The 24,559-nt window shown below is 41.6% G+C and overlaps 1 protein-coding gene and 1 long non-coding RNA gene across 2 annotated transcripts in view; one reads left to right on the top strand and one right to left on the bottom strand.

Moving 5' to 3' along the window:
• The window catches only part of HS6ST1 (heparan sulfate 6-O-sulfotransferase 1), a 172,636-nt gene that overhangs the window by 75,933 nt on the left and 72,144 nt on the right, over nt 1-24,559 (bottom strand). The gene's annotated exons all lie outside the window — the stretch shown is intronic.
• LOC146433450 (uncharacterized) lies at nt 15,975-24,201 on the top strand. The gene is made up of 2 exons (XR_014854122.1): nt 15,975-16,684; nt 16,831-24,201. It is a non-coding gene; the product is annotated as an uncharacterized LOC146433450 (long non-coding RNA).

Raw genomic sequence — 24,559 nt, 5'->3', positions numbered from 1 at the left:
CCAATATGATTAAAAAAATAAATAAATCAAGGAACCAGAAGCAATTCCATATACTCTTCTCCAATCAAGTACACATTCTTAAAAACAAGGTTGCCATCTCTCTTAGGATGGCCGCAGCAGAAACACTGCAGTATTTTCAAACCCAGTTTGTTAATCCTTTTAGTCCTAGCAATAAATATGGAATCCACAGGACAAAGCCCCAAAAGACCATTTGTGCACAGATACATCCCACAGCCACAGTGATGCAGAGGCTCACAATCCAACATCAGTGTGGATCCACATTGGACTGGGACTGCAAGAGAGACTTCATGACATTGAAATCATGCTTGGCAGCGAAAGGCCAGCAGGGTCAGACTGACCAAGGCTGGTTGGAGTCTCTGACAAGTGAACAGGATTTTGATGTGCAAAAAACCAGCATTTCCTAATCTTCCTACATGCAGCACGGCAGCAGGTACTGCAGATTATACATTTTGGTGAACAACACCTAGGGATCCCCTGGGCCTGGTGGCAGCAGTTTGTTAGCAACAGATTTAAAAAGTTGACTTGGAAACTCAGAGCAACAACATTAATCTGTGTAGGTTCACAACATTTGCTCCACTAAGTGAATTTTCATCCCATTAATTGAAACCTGTGACTAGAAACTTGGAATTCCTTACTATACATGAAACTGACTATCAGTTTGTGTCCCTTCCTAATGGCAATAAAGGTTGTGGAGTGCTGATGCCTCATGATAGTTTTATAAATTCCATATCAGATAACATAAGCTGAAATTAAACTGCAACTTCATACACAGCTTTTGCAGTTACAGATAATTCCCAACAGCACTCTTACACTACAAACCATGCAGGATGTCTCATGCTATTTGCCACTGGTTTGATTTTGTAACACATTTTCTGCTTTATATTGTTGGACATACCAATATAGAGCCTTCCATGGTGCTTTCTGCTATCAGCAGGAATGTCAAAATTTTCCTAAAAGTTACTTCAGTTAATTACAATTCTGTTGCAAATACTTCATGATGTTAATTTTATACAGCCTTTGCAACAAAAGCCCAACCAAATATTCTGTGAGCTGCCTTTGTTATTGCCCTCCAGCAGGTAAATGCTGAGAGAAACAGATGCGGCTTATGCTTGGTTAGAACATTTCTGTAAGAGGCTTAAGTCAGGAGTCCCTTTAAGAACTGAACTGGCCCCACACAAGAAAGTATTTGACCTTAGCAATAAGGTCAAGGATTCAGTGAAAGATTACAAGGAAACAACAGGTCTGATAGGTTCAGACAAAGGCTTCTGTGCCCACGTGCAAACCGAACAAACTTACTCGCTGTCAAGGAGGATCACCAAATTCTACCTTTTTAAAAAGCTTTCAAAAAAATTAACTCTCATTCCCATCTTTTTTTACCAGTTAAGATACTTCTCAGAAAACAAATGAAACAGAAAATTGGAAAGTTCGACAATTGATTTTCATGTTGGTCAATGGCACCTGTAAATCATTATGTGAACTGAAGATATTTCTGTAGTACCCAGACATGCTATATCTTTACATTTTTCATCTTGAGAAATGTATAATTATCAGTCTTTACAGAGCAACCACACAGTAAAATTCATCAAGGTAACTCACTGGTGGGTGGTTTTACAATTTTTAATTTTTTTTTCCTTATTTGCATTCTTTATTTATGGATTCAAACATTGTAAAAGCAATTAAACTAAATAACAGTTCAGTAATAGTAATAGCTGCACTGACAGTCACATTTCCTTCTAAGAATCATGGTGAGGTCGGTTTCACCATCCTTAAACACATAAAATGTTTGCTAGTTTATATTTGCTAATCAAGATCCTTTCTTCATTAAATTACTAACTTGTATTAGGTTTGAAAGACGAAATAACTCCCCAAGGCAGGAAAATACTCATAAGACATTATACAGCAGAAGCAGGAAAATAAGAGAAAAATGTCTCTGGGTCTGGAGTAAGACAAACCAGTCACATTCCTGTCAACCTCTGGCTATAAGAGCCTGAGAAAATTGCAGCACTGTAGCTGGGTACAATTTTCCTGATAATGATGGCTGTAATAGGAAAAGAAAGAGAGGTTTTAGAGGAGACTGGGAAATAAAATGAGGTGTAGGTGTAGATTGGTAAAATCAGCTCTGTGCACAGGTTTTGAGAGTGGGTCAGTACTTGACATGGCCCTTCTGAAACCTTTTGACAGCCCTCCCCCCCTCCAATACCCCAGGGGCAGAAGGGTCTTTATCTCCTGACTTGCCTGGGATCTCCTCAGGGACACTCTCCAGGGGGAGAATACAAGGGCTGGAGATGCACTATCAGAATAATTGAAGCCTTTGAGAATTTTAAGTAATGGGTGTGATTTTCTGTAAGTTAGTATAGTTTATCTCAGCTGATGTCAAGGGAGTTATCCTGGTGAAAAAGGGTAAGATGCTGAGTTCTCTGTTATATTCTCAGGGCTTACATTGCTCATTTGTGCTCTCTGGATATTTGAATTCCCACCAAATCTACTAAGATTTTGAGTTCTTATTTTCTTCTTTTTCTTTGATCTTTGAAAAGATAGATTACTTTTTTGCTTGTCTGACTGGACCATCTGCTGATATTACAGGAGGACATGTGTTGGTGTTAATAAACTCTACATATTCATGTAATAATTTTGCTTGGGAACCCAGCTGAATTTGTTTAGCCTCTTCTCAGTATGATGCTGTCAGCCACTGATATTCGGAGGGGAAAGCCATAAATACTTCTCTCTGAGTCTGGCTAATGAAATTTTTTTCTAATATTTTTTATTTCAATCAGAACGATTGCCATGGTTTTGCCTGGGAAATAGCAACTTGCAAAAATGCACTCAAGAGGGATGTAGGAGATTTAAACAATGCCAGATGTGAATGCCATGTTTTAGCCAGTGAACTGCTAGGCACTTCCCAACCTCAGCAACTATCTTCAGGACAACAAAGCCCACAGGATGAAGGAAAAATTACACTGCACATTTCTGAGAGACACACATATGCAAACCAATTTCTGTGCCCCACTCATTGATGCAAATCTGAAGAGTTCTTGCTTTCTACTCTTAAAATCTTCTGTCCCTCCAGATCCAAGGCCAGCTCAAATCTCTCCAAAAATTAATTAAAACAATAAATCACTTTGGAGTCAAAACAAAAATGGCAGGGAAAGAAAGAGATTAAACTGTATCTCCACCTATTTTTAATTCAGAACCAAGAAACAATGGGCTAAGATATGGCAAAACCTTTCACCATCCAGGCTCAGCTTCACTGAGACTCATTGCAGCTTTTGGCTTGTCCACTTGCTGAAGCAAATACCTATAAAGAAAGCAGCTGTGACATCTGTGTGTCCTGTATCTTTCCCCATGGACAGCCATTTGATGTCAGCTTCATTCCTAGGCTACCAACATGTGCTGCAACTGAATTTTGTAAGCTGCACCTGATGTCACTTGCCCAAAAGAGGTATTTGTGATTTGTTTGCCTCCCACCATCATCACCATCAGGATAAATGGACCAAAGCATTGATCCTCTATATCTGTTTGCAACAATGCCGTAAGACATGGAGAAAACCAGGAGTGACTCTGCCAATAAATTTTCAGACAGTCTCATGTTAAGGAGAAGGCAATTCAATTTTCAGAAGTAAATCTTTTTGGTTATGTTGGTATTTTGAGTGCAAAGCTATAAACCAAAACCTATTAAGAAGGAGTTACTGTTGTATAATTAATGTTCCAAAGAAGAAAAATATTTATGCTAAGGGATGACGTAAACTGCATTCCCACTTGAGTATGTTATGGTACAATGTTTACTTACATGCTTGCATTTCTCAAACATCTATAACAACCTATCTGCTGCTAGACATGATGCATGTGTATTATTGGGCTGAACAACATGATAATATATCAAAAGAAATTGCAAGAATTGTTTTCCAGTTATCACAACAGAATGTCAATTCCCTTCCACCACAGACTTGCTGTGATGAACCATGGCAGTCCTCCCTCCCACACAGGCCAGCTTGGAGCAGGAATACCTTAGCCTGAGGGATTATATTTTCAGAATACTACAGGCAACAGAAAAAAAGGAAAATAATGCAACTACAAAGCAACTTTCACCAAGAGGACTTGCTACTGATTCAGATGTATCATAGCTGCAGTGAAGGCAGGGATTCACATGCCACTTTGAAGTACACACAAGAAAATCCAGGATCTTCTGTAATGGATATAAGCTTTCTCTTCACTCCTCATATCATTCCAGAAACTTAAGCCAACTACACGTAATTGACTTGAGACTATATGCAACCTTCAGCTGAGCTTTCAGACATATCCAGGTTTAGTAAACTACAAATTCCAGCTGAATTTTCCTATGAAAGGTTGGGAAGGAGCTGTGCAGGACTATTTAACATTGATGTGAGCCCTCACCCACAATTACACATGTACATCAAAGTTTAGTGTCTAAACCAGCAAGCCTAATATTTCACTTCAAAGTGTTGGTACCTTTGATACAGCTTTAACCCTGGCTGGCTACACTGTGCTGCTAAATTTCACTCAAATCTGCAGGATTCATGTATGCTGTCTTCATCCTGCTAAAATCTGACTTGATTTTGTTCCACCATCAAATTTCTGCTTGTCTCAGGATCTGTGCAGCTCCTTACAAAAAAGGGAGAACTTGCTTTAGTTTACCATGTCTCAATGTAAGGTGTGTAACACCAGAGACTGAGGAGTGCTCAGGAACTGAAGAAAAGGAGGATAGGGAAAATTTCAAGGTCAATAAATTCTTTGAGAGTCTGTGGATTTCTAGTGAGGCAAAAAGAGAACCTGTTTGGATTTTTTTTAATGGAAAAGTTTGTTATGAATAGGGATTGTTCCTTCTAAACAGGACTTCTAGGTATTGAAACCTCCCAATCACAGCTGGCAACACCCTAAGGGCACAGTTTGCCAAAAATGATAGACAAAATGTCTGGACATCATCCACATGTACAGCTGGCAAATTGACAGTTCATGTCTCATTCAACCCCCAGCAATGAACTCTTACTCTGACATCAAGCAAAAGAGAGTGCTGTTCCTTTCAAATATGCTACTTTCTCAAATTCCTGTGCATAGAAATACACCCACATTTTCTAAAAAGAATAATGGTATGGTTAATAATTCTGTTACTTTCTCTTTCCTGCACATAAATAAGTCTTATCTTTACCCTTTCTCGGGAGAAATCTTTACTGAACACTGTCTTTTCAAGGATACACCTCTCAACTACAGTATTGGAAAGCCTGGTCTTTCATTTTCAAGAAGAATTTGGAGGAAAAAAAAAACTAAACCCACAACAAAACCCCTACCATACTGCCATTGTGACTTGGTACACAGCTGGCAAAGCTGCATGTGAGGGAAGCCTCCTTTTGGAGTGCAAATCCAGTGGTTTCATTTCCCAGTTTTTCTGTAATACCACACACACATCCAGCTCCACTCCTCCAACATGTGCATGTTACCTACCTCCAGTGACATTTCAAAATACCACTTTTTGCAACCAAACTGAACATTCTCAGTAAAGGATAGAAATTATTTTTGAAGTAAGCCATTTCAAAATGATGTCCAATGACTGCTTTTCTGCAAAGAAAGTAAAGGCCAGCTATTCATGCTCCAGAACATCACTGACTCTGGAGGATTAAACTAGGGCTCACAATATCCCTTATGGACTGGAAAGGACAGCAGGTAGATGCTCCTAAGAGATTTCATTCTAATGCTGCATAAGCCATTCACAGCCACAAAGACTTTGGCATAGACACAGATTCCAACTGTTCTATGTAAGGAAACAAATCCAGAACGACCATTCATTACTGGCAAGACTGGAAAAGAGCATGTGAAAAGCATGGAGAAGGAAAGCAAGGATATCTCACACATCCCTGAGTAGTGACAAGTCTCCCTCTTCCCCAGAAGAGGAACCACTGCTCTGAATTTTCCAGCAACAACTCCAATTTCACTGGCTAACTATCACTTACACTGAAAGAGTTTTAAGAGGGTTATATCAAAGGAACCTGTATACCAGGGCACAGTATTTATTTGCCCGCTGGGAGAAAGCCAACATTGGTGGGTGAGCACAGGGAGTGCAGTGCTGGGAACTGTCAGGAATGTGGGACTTGGGGAAGAAAGTAATATGTTGCTGTAAGCAGTGTTTAAATACTTAGGTCAGAAACATATTCTGTCCCACATTTGTCTGGTAAGTTTAATTTTCACTCTCCATGTCCTACTTCTGTGATGCTCAGGAAATCACTAAACTGAAAATAATTGGAAGCTGGAGAACTATTAAGGGGAAGTATCACATATGCTTGCCTTGTTTTAGTCTTCCTGGAGCTATCAGACTAGATGGGTTTTTCTCCTGCTCCAGTACAGCTGTTCTTACTATTTTTTTTATTTCAGAAAGGGTAACATCCCATATGAACAGAACTTAAGGTCAATATATACTTGGGGAAGTGTACATATGCAGGTGTGCAGACAAGCTGCCGAAGCTGGATGGCTTCACACTCTGCTTGTACAGATACAGCTTACCTATTTGTATGCTCCATACTGTGGTACATGCAATATTGACAGTATTTTGTTACATTCTAAATTTTAAAGGTGTAACACACAGCTCTTAAAGCATGCAGTTTACATGAGTGCTTTTATAGTTGTAATTACCCTTTGCTTTGGAGTTCACTTACACAGCAAAACAGTGTCTCAAAAAATGGCAATTTCAGGTGTTCTGGCTATTGCAGCATGGTTTTACAATACACCATTAACCAAACACATTTAAAACAAGATTTAATCCAATTTAGAATAAATGATGACTAGTGAATGAGTGGCAGCACAAAGACAGCTACTCTGCCTTTGCATCATCAGCACAATCACAGATATTTAGGGGAGGAAAGAGGTACTAAACACAAGGCTGAGAAGAGGACTGAATTTTCAGCAGTTGCCTACAAATTGCTATGAAAATAAATTGTAGCACTGGCAAGAACAGTGTGTGGGAGATACCTGCAAACCCTTCCAAATAATGCAGTCCTCAGTAGGGAGTTCCAGAGCAAGCTCCACAGCTCCATGAGGAAGCATGGGAAGTTCAGGCTGCCCTGTGCTGCTGGACTGAGGTGCAACAGTCCAGGCTTCAGACACCTCCCTAACAGCTCCCTTTTTATATCTCACAAAGCCTTTTGACTCTCCACACACCTTCAAAGACGGGAGGAAGTTTTCCAAGACTCCAGAAATTAAATTTTTCTTATTCCCTGTTAGGTACTTGATAATTAGAGGAGGGCTGGGGAAAGGGTTTGGGACAGGTTTTGTGTTACAACAGACTCAACATATTACAGTGAATTGGTCAGCAAACACTTTGTGTAAGTGGGCAGAGAGTTTGGAGCTCAAAGCTATACTGATTGAATGTCTTGGTAGCTTTTCTTACATTTAAAATCCCACTCCCATTTTGACTTACACTTTGAAATTATTTGGTGACTTCCTGTGGACATCTGCCTCACTGAGGGAAAGCAAAGAGTTTCTTCATAGAGATTTCTGAATGCCAACACTTCTCATTACAACACTGGCACAAAGTGGGAGGTTAGCAATTTCACTGGCAAGAGACTTGTATTGCCTCACTTCATACTGTTTCTGGGTTAAATGGGAAACCTGGGTTTGGATATTCTTTTCTTTTTGTGAAATGGCTCATGTTTTGGGACACGTATTTATTAGGGGTCATACCACTACTATTTCTCTTCTGTGCAACACACTACTCAAAAGTCACTCGTAATAGAGCATACAATTGGGGAGAAAGGCAAAGAAGAAAGAAATATTAATCCTTTTTTATCAAAAAAGATATTACACTTACCTGTGTGTTTCAGTTCATGAATGAAGAGAAGAGCAGAAGATCCAACAATGGTGAAAATATGGAAGAGAAAAAAAAAAGGACACACTGTTAATTCAGAAAAGGAGGTTTATATAACACAGACAGCTTGGTGCTGTAAGAGCAGAGGTCTGAAAATCCTGCCCACTGTCTTTCCACAAACTAGATCACATACACTGGGTCTCAGAAGGTGTAAACTTCTGGCAGAATCCCCCTTCAAGTTTGGGACAGAGAGTTTATTTTATGGCTGAGGACGCAATTTGTTGAAATAAGCTTAAATTGTGGAGTGTGGCAGTTTCTTTCTTACAGCACAATGAAGGCCTGGTCAAAGTATTTACTTAGCTGAATACACTTCAGATCAGCAGTATCCTGAAAATGATGAGATTTTTGGCATGTCTTTTTATGTGTTCTAGTCATTTTAAGGGGGAAAAAAAAAGGCAGAACAAAACACTATGGCAAGAAAAAGCACTGTTTTTCATCGTTGAAGTGGGCCCTTACTTCTCTGTCTAAAGGTCTCTATGCTCAGAGAGAATTAACACTTATTTACCATCAGAGTACTTTCAAGGATTCTCAAGTTCAGTGGATTTCTTCTCTTTCCACATGATGAATTTAAAAAACACTGAACAAAACCAGGCAGACAGGACTGTCTTTTCCAGAAAATCCTCCCTTCCCTCCCTCCATCCCGCCCTCTCACCATAAGGAGGGAAAGGCCGAGATGAAAGCCTGCACTTTAACTAAGCCTCTGTCTCCAGGAGTGAGGCTGAGTTTCAGTTCCTGCACTATACACAAAGAGAAGCCATTAGAAGCCCGAGGGTTACAGGGAAAGGCACTGACAGGTTCCTTTTAATTAGGCTGAAAACTAACTTGGTGAGAATGGCTTGTCTGTATCAATAGCTCTAATTGACTGTTCTGAAGACGGACAGAGCAAATAAAGCAGGGGGTAATTATTGTCTGTGACAATTTGATTGACAAGCTTGTCCCCTGGAGGAGAATCCAGAGAGCCTATTGTCTAGCAGAGCCCCCAAAATAAAGCATTGGCTTTCATAGGGCTCCATTAAAAACCCCACTGGAGGCCTGGGAGATTTGGCATTCTGCTCATGGGCTAACAGCCATTGCAGCCAGGGAGCCCAAACACGGCTAAGGTGTGATCACTGCCGAGGGAAGGGGCTGAAGGGCAGAGGTGTGGCTCAGCCCTGGCAGGAGCAGGAAAATGACAACAGATTGGGAAGGTGCTGCCTCACTCTCCCTGCAACACACTCAACGATTTTCAGCTCAGCATCACTGTCTGTCTTCAGAGAGAGCACTGCCCGAGTCAGCCAGAAATATCCAGGAAGCAATGCTGCTGTCCAATCGAACACACCAAACACAGGAGAGCTACCTGTGCTTGTCTGCCAGACCACCAATCACAACCCCAAACGAATGCAGGCCATGGTTTCAAACAGCACCTTTAGAAACTGTTGCAGCAGAAGCAAAAGCTCCCCGGAGCACCGTGCTACCTGCCAGGCATCCCACAGCAAAGCTGAGGGCCCCTCAAAAGACAAAGAAAGGTTAGCAGGGCAGAAACAGGAGGGAGAAAGCACCAGTTAGAAACAAGCTTGACAGGTAACTCACAAAGAACCAATACAGACACCTCAGTGCTGCCCACTTGTTCACCCACTTTAAAATTTCTTCACTTCTGAAAAAATATCACTAAGGACAAGTTTCTCTACCAACTGCTGGCAATGCTTGTTTTCTCCCTGTGAAGACTCCCTGAATGTGTGTGTTTAGGGAACAATAGTGAAAATGAAATGTCAGTATTACTGGAGGTATTAATTTAATTTTGAATTGTTTAACTATTTAAACAATCACTCGGCTTCTTATGGAAACTTGTGGTTCTCCCCTCATTTTATTTTTGATGTCAAGGCAATTTCATTAGAATTCCAAACCACTTTGCTAAGAATATGCCTGTTCTCCACATCACTGCAAATAAATTATTTGGGCAGTCTTATTCAAGAAAAAGAATATTCACCAGGTTGTTTTTTCACCTAGAATCACAGAGCACAGGGAAGTCCCACCATGGAGCAGCAGTGTGCTGCCAGGAACAGGGCTAGGGGCCCTCAGGCACATGCTATGGAGCCAAACCTCACTCAAGAGGAACAAAAGATATTCATCAGTTCCAGCCTGTCACTGTGGGTGACAGCAGCAGCCAGGCTACCAACAGTGCTCAGTGTAGGCAGGTAGGGCAGACTGCAGAGTGAGAGGCAGTGTCTTTGAGAGCTTTTCATTTCAGTGTCTGAGACAAAGGATGAATGGAAAACTGAGCGACAGGGGCTGCCCAAGGGCTCAAAAGCAGGCCAGGGGCAAACCTTGTGAAAGCCCCTAGAAGTCCTGACCTCAGGTTCAGTGTCTAACCACTGAGGGGTAAGCAGCCCATCAAGTGTCACATGCCAGGTGACTTCCATTCTGTGAAGGGAAAATAAAACTCTGCTGGTTTCCCTTTTCTCTCGCACAGAAGCAGCACTGTGAGCAGCAGCACTGCTGACTCCTGCACACTGCACTGCAGGGGCAGCTTGGAGCTCCCCTCTTGCAGGAGCACACTGCTGGGAGCAGACTGAGCAAGGCAGTGAGCTGTTCTGCCAGCCCTGTGCTCCTCCTCGGTGCCCAGCAGGCACGGCCAGGCGCCTGCCTCCCTGGGCTGGCACAGGGCAGAATCAGGGCCAGCTCAGGCTCTGCAAGAGGTCAGTGTGGGAGCTGTTTGCCCTGGCACAAGGCTCATTTAATGCCAGACAGTCTGCCTCCTGACTGTCTTTGGAAAGAGTGCCACGGGTCAGCAGGCCCCAGACTGTACCAGCCTCCCGGGTGGTGGTCCCAGAGGAGCTAAGAATTACTGAGTCATGAGCACAGGTCAGTTTATACAGTTCAATCTACTGTTCTGCCTGGAAGGTCAAAGACATTACTTCAAAAACTGAAACTGTGCTTAGAGGTCATTGCCCAAGCACGAATTGCAACAGCGCAACCACATAAACCACAAACTCTCAAGGGACATTGCTAGGGAAGTCAAAGGGTAAGAGAACATTGCAGCCTGGACCTTGAGAAACACAGAAACCCTGAGGCATCCTAGATCTTGGCTTTGGAGAGTATCCCTGATCTGCAGGCTGAACTGAAAGAAAACTTAAACTTTGAGCTATACAAAATACTTTTTTTTTTTTAAAGTCAAAGAATCATTAAATGGTTTGGGTTGGAAGGGACCTTAAAGATTGTACTATTCCACCCCCTGCCATGGCAGGGACACCTTCCACTATCCCAGGTTGTTTCAAGCCTTGTCCAATCTGGCCTTGAGCACTTCCAGGGATCCAGGGGCCAGCCACAGCTTCTCCTGGTAACCTATGCCAGGGCCTCCCCATCCTCACAGGGAACAATTTCTTCCTAATACCCAATCTAACCCTGTCCTCTGTAAGTTTAAAGCCATTATCCCATGTCCTGTCACTCCAGGCCCTCGTCCAAAGTTCCTCTTCAGCTTGTTTGGAGCCCCTTTAGGCTCTGCAAGGGGCTCTAAGGTCTCCCTGGAGCCTTCTCTTTTCCAGGCTGAAAACCCCCTGTCTTCATCAGAGAGGGCAGTGACCAAATTAAAGAAGTTTCATTTTTGCTTATACTGAACCAATTTCATTTTCTGGGTCCTAGACCTTTCCCCCATATACATAGAAGAAAAGAAAAACCCTTTAATATTTTTGACTGAAACTCTTTGCAACATGCAACCCATTTGTAAGTTATGTTGATTCCTCCCCCCTTTATCATATTTCTTGGCCAATTTACTGTTCATTGACTGTTTTGCTGCCATCTGCATCTGAACAACTTGAGTGTAGAAGCGCACTCTACTGCAGATATCAGAGTGAAAATACACACCTTTAAAACACATCACAGGCTGGAATTCTACAGGAAAAAGGTTTAAGAAGCAATTTGATTGAGCAATCCAACCAAAAGGAAAACCCAGCAGGTACTGTGAGAAAAGGCTTACCACATGCACATAGGACTTAGTGACCACTGCCATGAAAACATAAGCCACGTATAAATCCACAGTTAGGCTCACAGCAGCAGCTTAGAAACATAGCCAGGTCATTATAGGCTGAATCAGATGAGCAGGGATACGACACGATCTGGACTAAGGCCAAAGCAAAATGAGTCTTTAAGCTTAATAGACACACAGAAGTCCCAGACTGACAGTAAAGACTCTTTTGACTTCTTCCTACCTTCCAGATCAAGTAGATATGAATCAGCCCCCTTCCAAACTGTACTTTGGAAACTACAGGGATGTCTAAATCCTGTCTAAAACCCCTTCTGCTGAAAGGTACTTGGGTGCTGGCTGGGAATTGTTTCATGAAGAGGTTGGTTTTAGGCACTCAGGTGTGAGCAGTTGGCACCCTGAGCTACCATTTACCCCAGGCAGGACTGTCAGGCCCCTGGTTTTCCCTTCCCAGAGTGCTGCCCATCGCTCAAGGTAAACATTCTCATGGAGTCTGTAGTTCCAGAAGCAGCTCAGGTTTCAGTGTGTCACTCAATATGCTAACTAGCCCAGCATCCACAAGGCAACAGATGGACCTGAGATATTTGTGTGTCCCCAACCCTGCTTCTCTTAGATGTCTGCAGCTTCATGTGATGGAGGAACATTTGAGCTGATAAAATGGACAGAAGCAGCTGCTTCTGGAGTCATGAGCCTTGGGTTTGTCTCTAGCTGGAGATAAAGAACCAGGTTCTGAAAAAAAAGGGCTCCCATCCCTCAGAAGGGATGCACCATGCATCTGATACATTCACTGCAGAGGACACTGGCACCTGTGCTGGAGGGCAGTGAATATGGATCAAAAAGCTGCTTTGAAATGGGGATAAGCCTGTTCCAGTTTTTCCATGGGGTGGAGAGAACAGATGGCTGGGCAAAGGATGAGCCTTCTGCTCTGGAGAAATGAAGAGATATTTTCCAGAGATGACCAGGCAAACCTTTATCTATCAAAGAAAGCAAGAGAGCAGTGGAACTTACAAAGGCTGATTTCCCAGGGCTTGGGTTTGATTATCCCATGTCTAACAAAAGTGGGAGCTCTACTCAGAGAAGCTCTGGAAGCAGAAGCATGTGTCCCGTGTGGGTTCATTAATGTCTAATAATGCAGCTGAGCTTACCCCTAACCCTCCCCTCAAGCAGGGAATTAATTTGTGTCTCTGCTTTGCCTGGCCACCTATTTTCACTGAACTTTCCAGCTGAAATTGCCTAGTGAATTCAAAAGCTTTTACAACAGGAGTGACAAGCATGAAATTAGATGATACAATCACATACACCTCATTCCCCTCAGAAACCAGGTTAAAAGTCATTTAGGACATTTTTCAGCACGGAACTCCTAATGGCTGACCATTTCAGAATGAAGATTTTTATTATCTTTTTCTCTACTGTTATGACAAATAGGAATAATGAAGGGATCAGGGATTGAAACAGGGTGCATGCAGCCTGAGCCTGTGGGTGACCCAGACACAAAGCATTTCAAGTATGAAGACCATGCTAATTGGACCCACAGTGCCAGGAGCAAAGCAAGGCATGGCAGCTCTTCCCCTGCCACCAAAGCCACCAGGAAATTCCTGCTTCCTTAGCTGTTTCTGAAAGGACACTACTAATGACTCCTGCTAATTTGTAGTGTAAACACCCTGCTCTCAGACCTAGGAAAGCCTACATGACTCTGCTCCTAACTGAGACCCAATTATTCCTCCAGGTCTTGTGCTATACTGCAGGTTTCCAAGTATGGCACAAGGACTGACCCTACAAATAAACAGTCACCACTGTCTCACATGTGCTTCATGCTTTGAATCCATTTGTGTTTTTTAGCTGCTGGCACCATTAGGGGAGATGCTGTTCTCAATTAAAACCAGCCCATTGCTTCCCTAGGCTTAATTAGAAGCAGGGCTGTACATTCTGGCACCAGCAGTATTTTCTTTTCAATTAATGGACTTAACAGGCAGCAGATGCCAGTGTCTTCCTTTCTCCCCTCTCCAGCAAGCATCCCACCCCTGTTTTAAAATCATCGACAATGATTTTAAAGAGAGAGCTAATTCAGATACTGCTTCTAAAACTGAGAATATTTGTAAAAAAACCCGAATAAATACATGTACAATTAAACGTTGAGACAGCCCACAGTAATCTTTCATCTTCTCTATATTTTAGAGCAGATGATAAATGCTGAGCAAAAAGGAGAATGGCGAATTAAATAACAGTGCAAACCATGACAGTCTAGGACTAAAAGCTTTTTGTGTGTTTTGCATTAAGTCCAATGGTAAAGCCGCAAAAAGACTGCAGATAATTTTTCTTGATAAAAGAATTCACACACTTTACTTTTTTGCATTGTTTCATTGATCAAAAGTTGCAAAGAGAAAGCAGTTACTCCTCCTATTGGAAACTGTAAATTTCTAATTAATTATGGTGCTGACTTTTTATTATATAGTAACCAGTTATAGCCTTTACTCCTGTAAGATTACTGTCTCTCTTTGAACATTGTTGCCTGCTTTCATTAAATTTGTAGATTTCCCTCTCTTGAAATAACTACTCCTCTTTGGCTGGAATTTGCCAGACTTCTCTACTCCAGATACTTTGGTTGGGGATTCAACAGAAATACAGCACACTGACATCAATCCTGCTTGCTTGCAAACTTTGTTAAAAACAGTGCTGGGGGAATCATTTACAGCTCAGGATGACAACACTCTGTCCAGCCATGAGGAACTGCAAGAAGGTTGCAGATACATCTGATAACAATGCTGCCTTTTTGGCAGGCCTGGGCAGGAGGGTATTCCAGAGGCATGGATGAATCACATGTAAAATCCTGCCTAAAGTCTATCAGATAAAACTTCCTTTTAAACCTCAAGGGCTAACAGTCATGAGATTAAAGGATTTTTTCATAAAACAGTCTGATAGCTGTCCTACTCCTGTTTTGCTCCTTACCTCGTAAGTAAGGTAAGGGGAAAAACCTTGTCCCCTTCCCTTGTCAGTAAGGAGGAATATAATGCCAGAAGCACCCAAATCCATGCATTGAATTGCAGTGCCCTAAATCAGGGCTTCCATTTCACAACTACAACAAAGTAGCAGTGGGCCACCACTACTTCGCAAAGCAATCCTGAAGCCCAGCCTTATTTAATGCTTGAGAACATCTATCTGTCCCAAGTGCCATGATAAGTTCTGTGGTGTGGAGATCCTTCTTTTACTCAGCCTTGTGAGCACTCACCTCTGCACTGGTACCTATCCACCGTTCTCCAACAGCAACTCCCAGCTTCTGTCCCTACAGTCTGCTATACCTGGCAATAAATGGCAACACATGGCAATATCTGACAGCTTAGCCTACCTTGTTCAGCATCCCGAACATCTGAATTCTACAAAATCTCATAAATTTTATTTCTGAGCACCGTAGTACAAAAGGTCTAGTGTCCCCCTTTTTATGTCTCACAGCCCAGGCCAGTACTGGTGTTCATTTCATGGCACAGAGCCAGGAAGAAAGTGGAAAGAACAGTTTGCTTTCCTTTAGTCTAACAAAACTAACTTGTCTTTCCATTAAGCAGCTGGATCAGATCATGTTTAAGAGAAACTGTCCTTAATTAATTTGATAAGATTAAATTTAATTTAGAAAAAGCATAGAAGCTGCCCAAGGGAAAATCTCCCTCCCCACTCTATATTGGAACAAACTGGTTCCAATTCCATATTCTTTTTCATGGAAACTGTGAATGTGAAAGATAGGGTCATTCATAGTATTAAAAAAGGGAAATAACATAATTGTTGCTGACATCAAAATCATTAATCTTATTCCAGGAAAGTAGTGAACAACTGGAAAAAGAATAACAAAGCAGAAGGGCATGGGGCAGGCAAATGGGGGAGTTTTTCTTATGGCAAGTCCACTTTTTAGAAACTGAAAGGAATCTGGGACAGTTTTGAAATCCAAAAGTATTGTTTACATCAGAACTATGCCCTTCTAATGCTTTCTTATTTCTACATTTATTTTTTTACTGAAAAGAAAACAAAGTATGCAATTACATCCCTGTATGAGCAAACTAAAACAAATATATAAAAGAGCATTTCGCACAGAGAGAGAGAGAGAGAGAGAGAGAGAGAGAGAGAGATAGAGATAGAGTCCAGAACTATCCCACCCAGGTTTTAGACATTTACCTGAGATGACTGACTGGAAACTTGCTGGATGCCTGAAATCTGAAGCACATGCTGGAGGGCATCATTCTGGTTCTGTGGATGACACTCACAGCCTGTGCAGTGAACACCTCTTACCCAAAGGACAAAGGACCTGGAGGACAAAGCTCTCCAAGTAACGTGGGTGGACCTCAGCTCAGAGCACAGGACCAGGCACTGCACAGCCAGAACAATGCTGTGCCTGATCATGAAGGTGACTGCAAAGACCTGCTTTTGGTTCTCTCACCCAGCACCCAACTACTCCAACTATTTTTCTACCACTTGTATGATAGAAACCCAATTATATAAATTCTGCCTGCTGTGACAATATTAGAAAAGTGTTTAAGCATGATTAATGCTGATAGCAAATACAGAGAATGTTTGATTTGCATGTTTTTAATGATTCCTTTACATGCCTCAATCTTCCAAGCTTTATGAAACTCCTTTTCCATGTTGGAAGACTAATGGTATTTGCAGCAAGCCTCCTGACCAGCACACCAGGAATCAAATGAGGCAATTTAACTGAAAGACCTTATATTGAAGGACACAGTAAAAACTGCCATGTACAAGATTTAAGAGAACTGAGGAAGAAGAGAAACTACTGTGACACCAGGCTGGAGAAGATGGATTCTGTCCAGGAAATCACACTACACCAACTTATGGTAAGTCTGGCTCCTGCATCCTAACTCAAAGATTTTTATCTGATGCAACCCATTTTGCATGTGCTTGTTTGATTTAGGAAATCCAACTCTGTCTAGATGAGATTTACTGATATTTTTACTGATATTTTCCTGACATCTCCCAACAGCTCCTGTTTCAGAGCTGTCTGATGTGCAAAGGTGCTTGAGGACCTCCTGTTACTTACAGCCCAGTCTCAAAGCCAAAGGCTTTAAATAAAGTTCCCTCCAAGGCCTCATCTGCAGAGCCATGAGAGAAAGGTCTTGAGAAAGATCCTTTGGCAAAAATCCACTTCACCAGGCCAAGGTGACTTTTTTGTGAGCAGCATGAAAAGAAAGCATTCACTAGAGCATTTTTGGTTTTATTTGACATGGATGTTACCTTGACCATCACTATTAGCACAGACTGGGAATAGCTCGGCAGTTCTCACCAGCTTCTGTTTCTCATAGTGGCTGATTTCATGGCAAGCAGCCTTTCTCCTACCATTCTACCTCTACTACAGGCAAGCAAGCAGGGATGGACACATACCCTACCTTTTTTGGAGGGGGAGGATATAAAATAACATCGATGAGAAAGGACAAAGGGGTACCACAACAATGCAACCATTTGGTGAAACAGCATGCAGATGAAAGCACATGGTAATTTGGATAGAATTATGGTCTCTGCATGAAGGATAAGGAGCTTTGGGATTTAAGCAAAGTTAGACTGTCCTGCTCCGAGCTAATAATGAACTTCCTATTGTAGTTCTTGTGTCAGTGACAATAAGTCAACTCAATTTCTTTGCTCCAACAGCACTTTATGAGATCCAGTGTTTATATGCCCTTCAAACATAGGAACTAAAAGAAAAATGAATGTATGTGGTGAAACATAGGACTGCTTAAATATTATATGTTTATATATATATACACACACACATCTATACTTCAGAGATCTTACACATTCAGTATTTAGAGTAACTAAATTTGCAAATAAGGAAAGACACATTACAAATTGCTGCTAATTGTGCCATCTTTTTATCAAATGCTAAACATTCTTGCCTCTTCTTTGCCACAGATCTAGCAGCAGGGAGCTCTCATAATAATAGAAAAATACAGCCCGAGTGAATTTCTGAGATGGGAACACACTACACATCCTCTTGCCACATGAGAGAAATGCATTTGGCAGCTGTCTCCTACAGCTTGCTATTAAAAGAAAGGCCAAACATCCAAGAGCAGGCAGGAGAGCTCTTCCTGGAGCGAGCAATTTCATTCCCCTGTTCATGATCCCAGAATTACATTGCTCTCATTGAGTCCATTCATCAACTTAAAATGAGCTCCTCACTGCAGTTCCCAGCATATGAAGAGTGGCTGAATTTGAACTAGTTCCTCTGGAAATGCTCAAAAAGCACTCACCAAAGAAACCTTTCAGATGTCTCCCAAGCAGACTCGGTGAGTCTGTTCTTAACACTCACCTTTGTGTAGCAGAGAAGGTAATTCTTCATTCCCACTGGCTGATTTAAACACATTTAAACACAAGTATTTAAAGAACTACTGAATCATCATGAAAATCTTAGGAAACATGATCTCTGCAATGTACAGATAAGAGAATGTGCTTTGATATTTCAGCTGATTAAATAACTGTCATCAAAAGCTTGTCCCGCTTTCCCATGCAGATCAGTCAGGCCAACAAAAGGTATCATCTGTCTGTGAAACTCTTATACCCCTAGACTTTCATCACTGCTGCTATTTCAATACATTGTCTTCCAGTTCCCTAAAAAAAGGCATTTGAGTGAATGCAGACTAATCTAACACGTCATCTGTCTGCTTCTCAGCTGTAAAAAAAAATCACTGTAACATTAGCTTAGAAGTTGAGAGACCAAGTCTGCAGTGTGGCTATTTACTGTGCCCTGACCAAAGAGCAATCATGGAGATCATGCTCTGACCTCCTCGCAAACACAGTTCATCTAATTCTCAGAAAAGAGGTAACATTTAACTGCTTAGAATTTAGGAAATGGGTGATTAAAAAAAAAAAAACAAACCAAAACAGAACCCCTCTGGACCAGGTCTTCAAAAGAAGACAGTAGCCAAAAGCTCTTGTACTGCTCAAAAAGATGAAATTTTGTTTTTCTAACTAAATCTGTGTGGCTTTAATATACTCTGCTTCTGATCATCTTCTTTGTCCTCCCTCTCACATATAAAATGGACATTTGCCCTACGACAAGCATTTCCATTTATGTGAAGTTCATTACCTCGTGTTTTATACAGTCATGGTTTTCATATAGAACTCAAACACGCATTTGATTATTAACTTACTATTATAGCTGACATTAGTTCTTCTGAGAAAAATAAGGAACAAAAGCTAATATAACAAAGCCTATGATTTTGAAAAGTTTCTATTTCTGGAAAACAGGAAGCAAACAACCCCAACAAAGCAGCACAGCAGTGAAGCAGTGTGCTTTAGCATATCTATCTACATGGAAACATGATGATCTGCATTTTCTAAAGAAAAGGGCATATTAGAAAGTTTCTCCCAGACTTTCAAAATACAACATCTATCTTGACTATCCAATAATGGAAATACAGCTCTCAAAGGGCACGCCCTGGCATGAAGGAAATAGGAACACCCTTCTCGGCATAGCCCTTGCAGCTGTATTTTCATGTTGGAACAGAGAGCACCCCGAGGCAGGTTAGCACTGCACCTGGCTGAAGGCTCTTGGTAATTGAAGCTTTGGACTTCGAAGTTCAAAGCTAGGCCAGGCAGCTGCTGGTTTTGCTCCTTCTGTAAGCTTTGTAGCATGTCCTTCTATGATTCAATTAGGAGTGATACATGCTCTGGCCATGACTGGAGCATCATCCATCCTGGATTAAAAATGCGCTTACTGCTCTGGGTAACCATCCCGAGTCTTTCATGTTCTTCCACAACTGGACAGACAGAGCAATGCAGAATGTAACATGTGAAAATTGTCACCCCACCAAGTTAAGTGGGTGCTTGTTTTGGCAGGACAGATCAAACAGGCTATGAGCAACAGAAAAGCAAGCAGCTCCCAGTTTTTGATCAGTAGCTGAGCTTTCACAATTTAACAGTTAGCCAGCAAAAGGTTTTTGGGAAAAATACTCCCAAACCTATGCAAAACAAGCTTGCATGTTAAACAAGCTAAATGAGTTTATGTTGTGTCTCTCCTGTTACAAATCTGTCCCTAAAGTACAGTAAGTGTTATTTGTATCAGCTGAGCTTTATGCATCCAGTGAGATAACTATTAACAAGTTAATCAATTTTATTCTCAGTCTGTTTCACTTCCTTCCTCCTCCTATTCTCTCAAACTCACATCTTCCTCCATTTCCTGTTCTAGCTCCATAAATCTCTCCTCCTTGTGCATCTCATGTTTGCGTTGAAACTGCATTCCTCTCAGCCACTAATTTTTAAATTAGCAAGTAAAACAATAGGATTCCTCTGGCAGGAGTTACTCTACGTAAACTCTGGCTGTTGAATGTTTGTGGTTGTTCTGCTCATTTAGGACCAAAGTGCTGGCAGTACATGCACCGCATTCAGCTCTATGTGTTCTTTTCCTCAAAAACAGAGCAGTCTCATCTTCCAGGCTCCTCAAGCCAAGTCAAACCAAAAAATACATCATTTGTGTAACTAACTGAAGTCAAAACCTGTGGAGATCCAGCAGCCTGCACAAAGGAACTCTTCTACAACATGGCTCCCCACGTAGATGAAATAGTCTTTTGATTGTTGAATACAACAGCCGAATTTGAGTCCACTACAGCATAGATACTCCTTACGTAAGAAATATTTGACCTCTGTGGCAACCTGTGAAGTGTGACTAGTTTATCAGAGAGGATTCTCTCTTCTTCTGCTAATTAAATCAATAAAAGATATTCAAAAATAAAGACCTACAGAAGGTAAGCAGACAGCAGATCTTGTTCCAGGTATATTCAAACTCCACTCCCCAGCCCTGTGTTCTCAGCTTAGGATGTGTTCTCTGACCAGGACAGATACACGAGGGGGAGAAAAGCTCCTGAAACACCATTGTGTGGCATTGCTCCTGAAACACCAACTGGTCTGGCTGTGAAGATGACTACAGGAGCTTATTTCTCACCATTCCCCTTGAAGTATATCCCTTGAGCAAGCAGGGAAACACAAATGGTTCTTGATAGGCATAACTGCTGCCAAAGCTGTTCTTTGGAGGAATCAGAAATGCAGACTTATGCTTTATTAGCCACCCACGTAAGGACAAAGCAGACAGGCTGAATTGCATTTGGTTTTCATTTTAAGCCTTGGATTTCAAGCACTTTTCTTCATGTTGGTCCAACTGACCTTGACACTTCTATATTCCTGATGGAGTGGAGTCCAAAGATAAAATACTCTCTTTGGTTTCCTGCTTTTCCTGTTCCTATGATCCTTGAAACTGGTGAGTACAGAGTATCTCTGTGATAGTCTTAACTAACAAACTGCATGACAGATTTTAGATAGTAAGCAAATATAAATGTGTATATCATCTGCTTCTATTTTACAGCTGCAAGTAATACATATTCTTTGGGCTTAAACCCACAGTATTTTACTTTAAACAGTATTTATCTGTATGGCAGATAAATAAACACAAGAGGAGACAATTTATCTACATTTTCAATGAAAGGTTCATGAAGTGCATGCTATGAGGCCATTAAAATAACACAGAACTACAAATGAGAAGATCCTGTCAGCAAGTAAGTAATGAAAAACATAAACAGAAGAGAAAAACCCCTCAAATGATCCTTCCACAGCACAGAAATGATACTGGGCTCAAGGCCTGTATTTTCTCAGATAAGTGACACGACTCCCTTGGGGTTCAATAGCACGCTGCCTGGCATTGGAGGAGCTGGAAGTGAGGGGGAATACAGCAGCATAGCTTTACCTTCAACCAAGCAACACAGAAAGCCTCCCAACTGAAAAATAAACAGGGAGCTTCACGAAAAGAGCTGGCTAAACAAAACTCTGCCAGACATGACATCTCGAAAACACATTACAAACAGCCGAGCACTGAAATGCCCACAAGGACCTGTGACTCCTGACTTCTGCTGTGATGGATTAGCCTTCCAGAAACAAGATCTGGACAACATGATGGGCAGCACTGTGCTCAGTTGGAACACAACTAAAACTGATAGCAATGAAAACTGAGAGTGCTGTACTGGCTAAGTCAGTCCTCGAGATGATTACTGATGACATCTTATCATCAGCAAACCAAAAACATCTAGAAAAGCCCAATGAGAAGACAAAATTGATTTTAGTGAAGACCTGCAACCCATATAAACAAATGCTGTCAACAATACAGTATAAATTTCTCCCCCAAAAGGGCTGTCCCAGCAGTGGTACAGGCTGCCCAGGGCAGTGGTGGAGTCACCATCCCTGGAGGGATTTAAAAGCTGGGTGGATGTGGCACTTGGGGACATGGGTTAGCAGTGCCCTTGGCAGTGCTGGGTTAATGGCTGAACTCGATGGTTTTAGCAATCCTTTCCAACCTAATGATTCGGTAATTCTATAGCAACAAAGCAGAGAAGCTTTACCTTTTCATGTACAGTCATACAGTTCAGGGAAAAGTATGTGAAATGTCACAGCGACAACTGAGATTAAGAAGAGTTTACCACACCCAAACTGTCTCTGTTCTCTATTGCATAGGTGGGGTAAAAGGGGTCAATTTTGTGTGTGGAGTTGTTACAAAAATTATGTACTAAAAAGATTCTTTTAAGGAACCACTTATTTCAATTAATAAAAGACACAAGGAATAATTCACTTACTGTCTCAGTATATCAGGACAGAGGAAGGATCTGACTAATCTCCTTCTACAAAGAAGAAAAATGCAGTTCAGAGAAGCGACAGGCATCTTCTCGGAACTTTCTCATGAAATGAAGTGATTCTCATACAACCACAGGTCAGTAAATGTATGACACCTCCACAGACATGACCACATTTTGTCAAAACAATATTTTTACCAGATATAGTATCTGGTACAGGGAAGTTTTTCAGCGTGCAAGAGCAGAATCTGGCCCACCTCATTTGGCTGAGCTGGGACTGACTGCTCAAGTGCAAGAGTTCCAGGGTACCTTGACTAAGGCCCACAGCACACCTGCCCCACAGGGAGCTGGTGAAACCCAATAAAAAACAAGTGATGAGACTCCCTTCATATATCCTTTGAAAAAGGACAATCCAACTACCTGCAAGCAATCCTCTGTTGCTCCCAAAGAAGACAAGTGTGTGTTTTCACTCTAACAAACTGCCCATCTCCTCTGTGTGCCCAGCAGGGTTATAATGCTCAGCTCAGCTTCCCCTCCTTAAATGAGGAGAGCAATCCAGAATCGGTGTGAGATGAGAATCTGTGTGTTTAAACTGCCTGAAGGTTATCACAGATATTTGGAAGAATTGGCCAGATTCTAACCATATGTCACACCATAGACAAGCACTTTTCTTTTTTAAAGAAATACATAGTCTTGAGATAGTGGCAATTACTGGTGCCTGACAGGCAAGCACTGATAACAACAGCACCTTGCTCTACCACTGAGTTGCCACGCAAAACCATCCCTTGCAGGAAGATGGAATATTTCCCTCGATATTTATCAGTTCCAGATTAGTAGGTATACAATTTAAGAAAATATCTGCAGCCAAAATGTGATTCTCTGCACCTAAGGAATCTCCCATAAATGCACTGTGATGTCAATAGAAATACTGACTGCATAAATGCAGCCAAATTACCACTAAGTATGCTTCCTGACAGCATGGAAAAAAGGAAGAAATTCCAGGCCACAGCTCATCTCCTAATTTTAAAAGGAGTCAGTAGCTGCCAAGGACTCTGCCTGCCTTGCCCTGTCAAGGATTTTTCACCACTTCTCAGAGCCATGGGTAGGATCTTGCTGCCAAGTTCAGTACCCAGACACAAATAAAAGCTTGGAGAAAGGGGCTGCTGGCCTTTGGGACATATTTACACAGTGACCTGCAGGAGGGATTTTTGGTCCACAGGCTCTCTGGGAAACATCTCCTGAAGTAAGGTCATGGGTTTACAACCAGTGTGCCTCAAGGGGTGACACAGGGCACACATTACCTGCACATCCTCAAGATTATATCCCTAAACTACAGTGTTCACATGGAATTGTTTTTCCTTAATGTTTTTACTGTAGGAAAAAAAATTTCCATCAACAGTAGCATATTTTTGGCCTCAACTTAAAAAGACCTTTTTCTCTAAGCTATAGGGGTATCCCTTCAAAGATGAGCAGACTGATCCAACTCTGAAACTTCCTCTCATTAGCCACTGTGATTTCCTATTTGCATGAGTAATGTATTTCCCACGGAGATGAGACTGTTTTTCAGAGCAATGCTATTAACAGACATCCTTTTGCTTGGTTTTCATTTGTTTTTATTTTTTTGCTACCCTAAACAGTAACAAAGCTAATTTCAAAGCATTAGGGTATGTTGTCTTCATAGCACAAAAGCTGACAGATGTTTCACATGTTAGAAATAAACCTCAGTGATATTTCTGTGCTGCCTTCAATGAGTTTTGGCTTTTGTTTTTCATAGCAGGAGAAAAAGCAGGGTTGAGGTGCAGGTTTAGAGGATTCAGCACAGGATGCAGTGTAACAGCAAGTAACTGAAACAGGAGCTGGACAGACACATGAGGTGACATCCAAAGTGACTCGATAGTAACTAACACCTCACTGAAACACTCACCTTTGAAACCTTTGAATTTTGTTCCATCCATTAGAAATGATACAACTTCTAAAATTTTTTTAACTAACTTTAGTCAGGGGTTTGTTCATCTTTGCCCAGGGGGAAGGGAATTGAAGTTTCTTTTAAAAAGACTCTTTCACCAGGCAAGGCCTGATGGGTTTAACATCAACTGATATGGAGTA

This window comes from Lichenostomus cassidix, chromosome 9 (genome assembly GCF_008360975.1).
Source record: "Lichenostomus cassidix isolate B80296 chromosome 9, HeHo_3.0, whole genome shotgun sequence".
Lineage (NCBI taxonomy): Eukaryota > Metazoa > Chordata > Aves > Passeriformes > Meliphagidae > Lichenostomus > Lichenostomus cassidix.
This window is presented reverse-complemented; position numbering and strand designations above follow the sequence as displayed.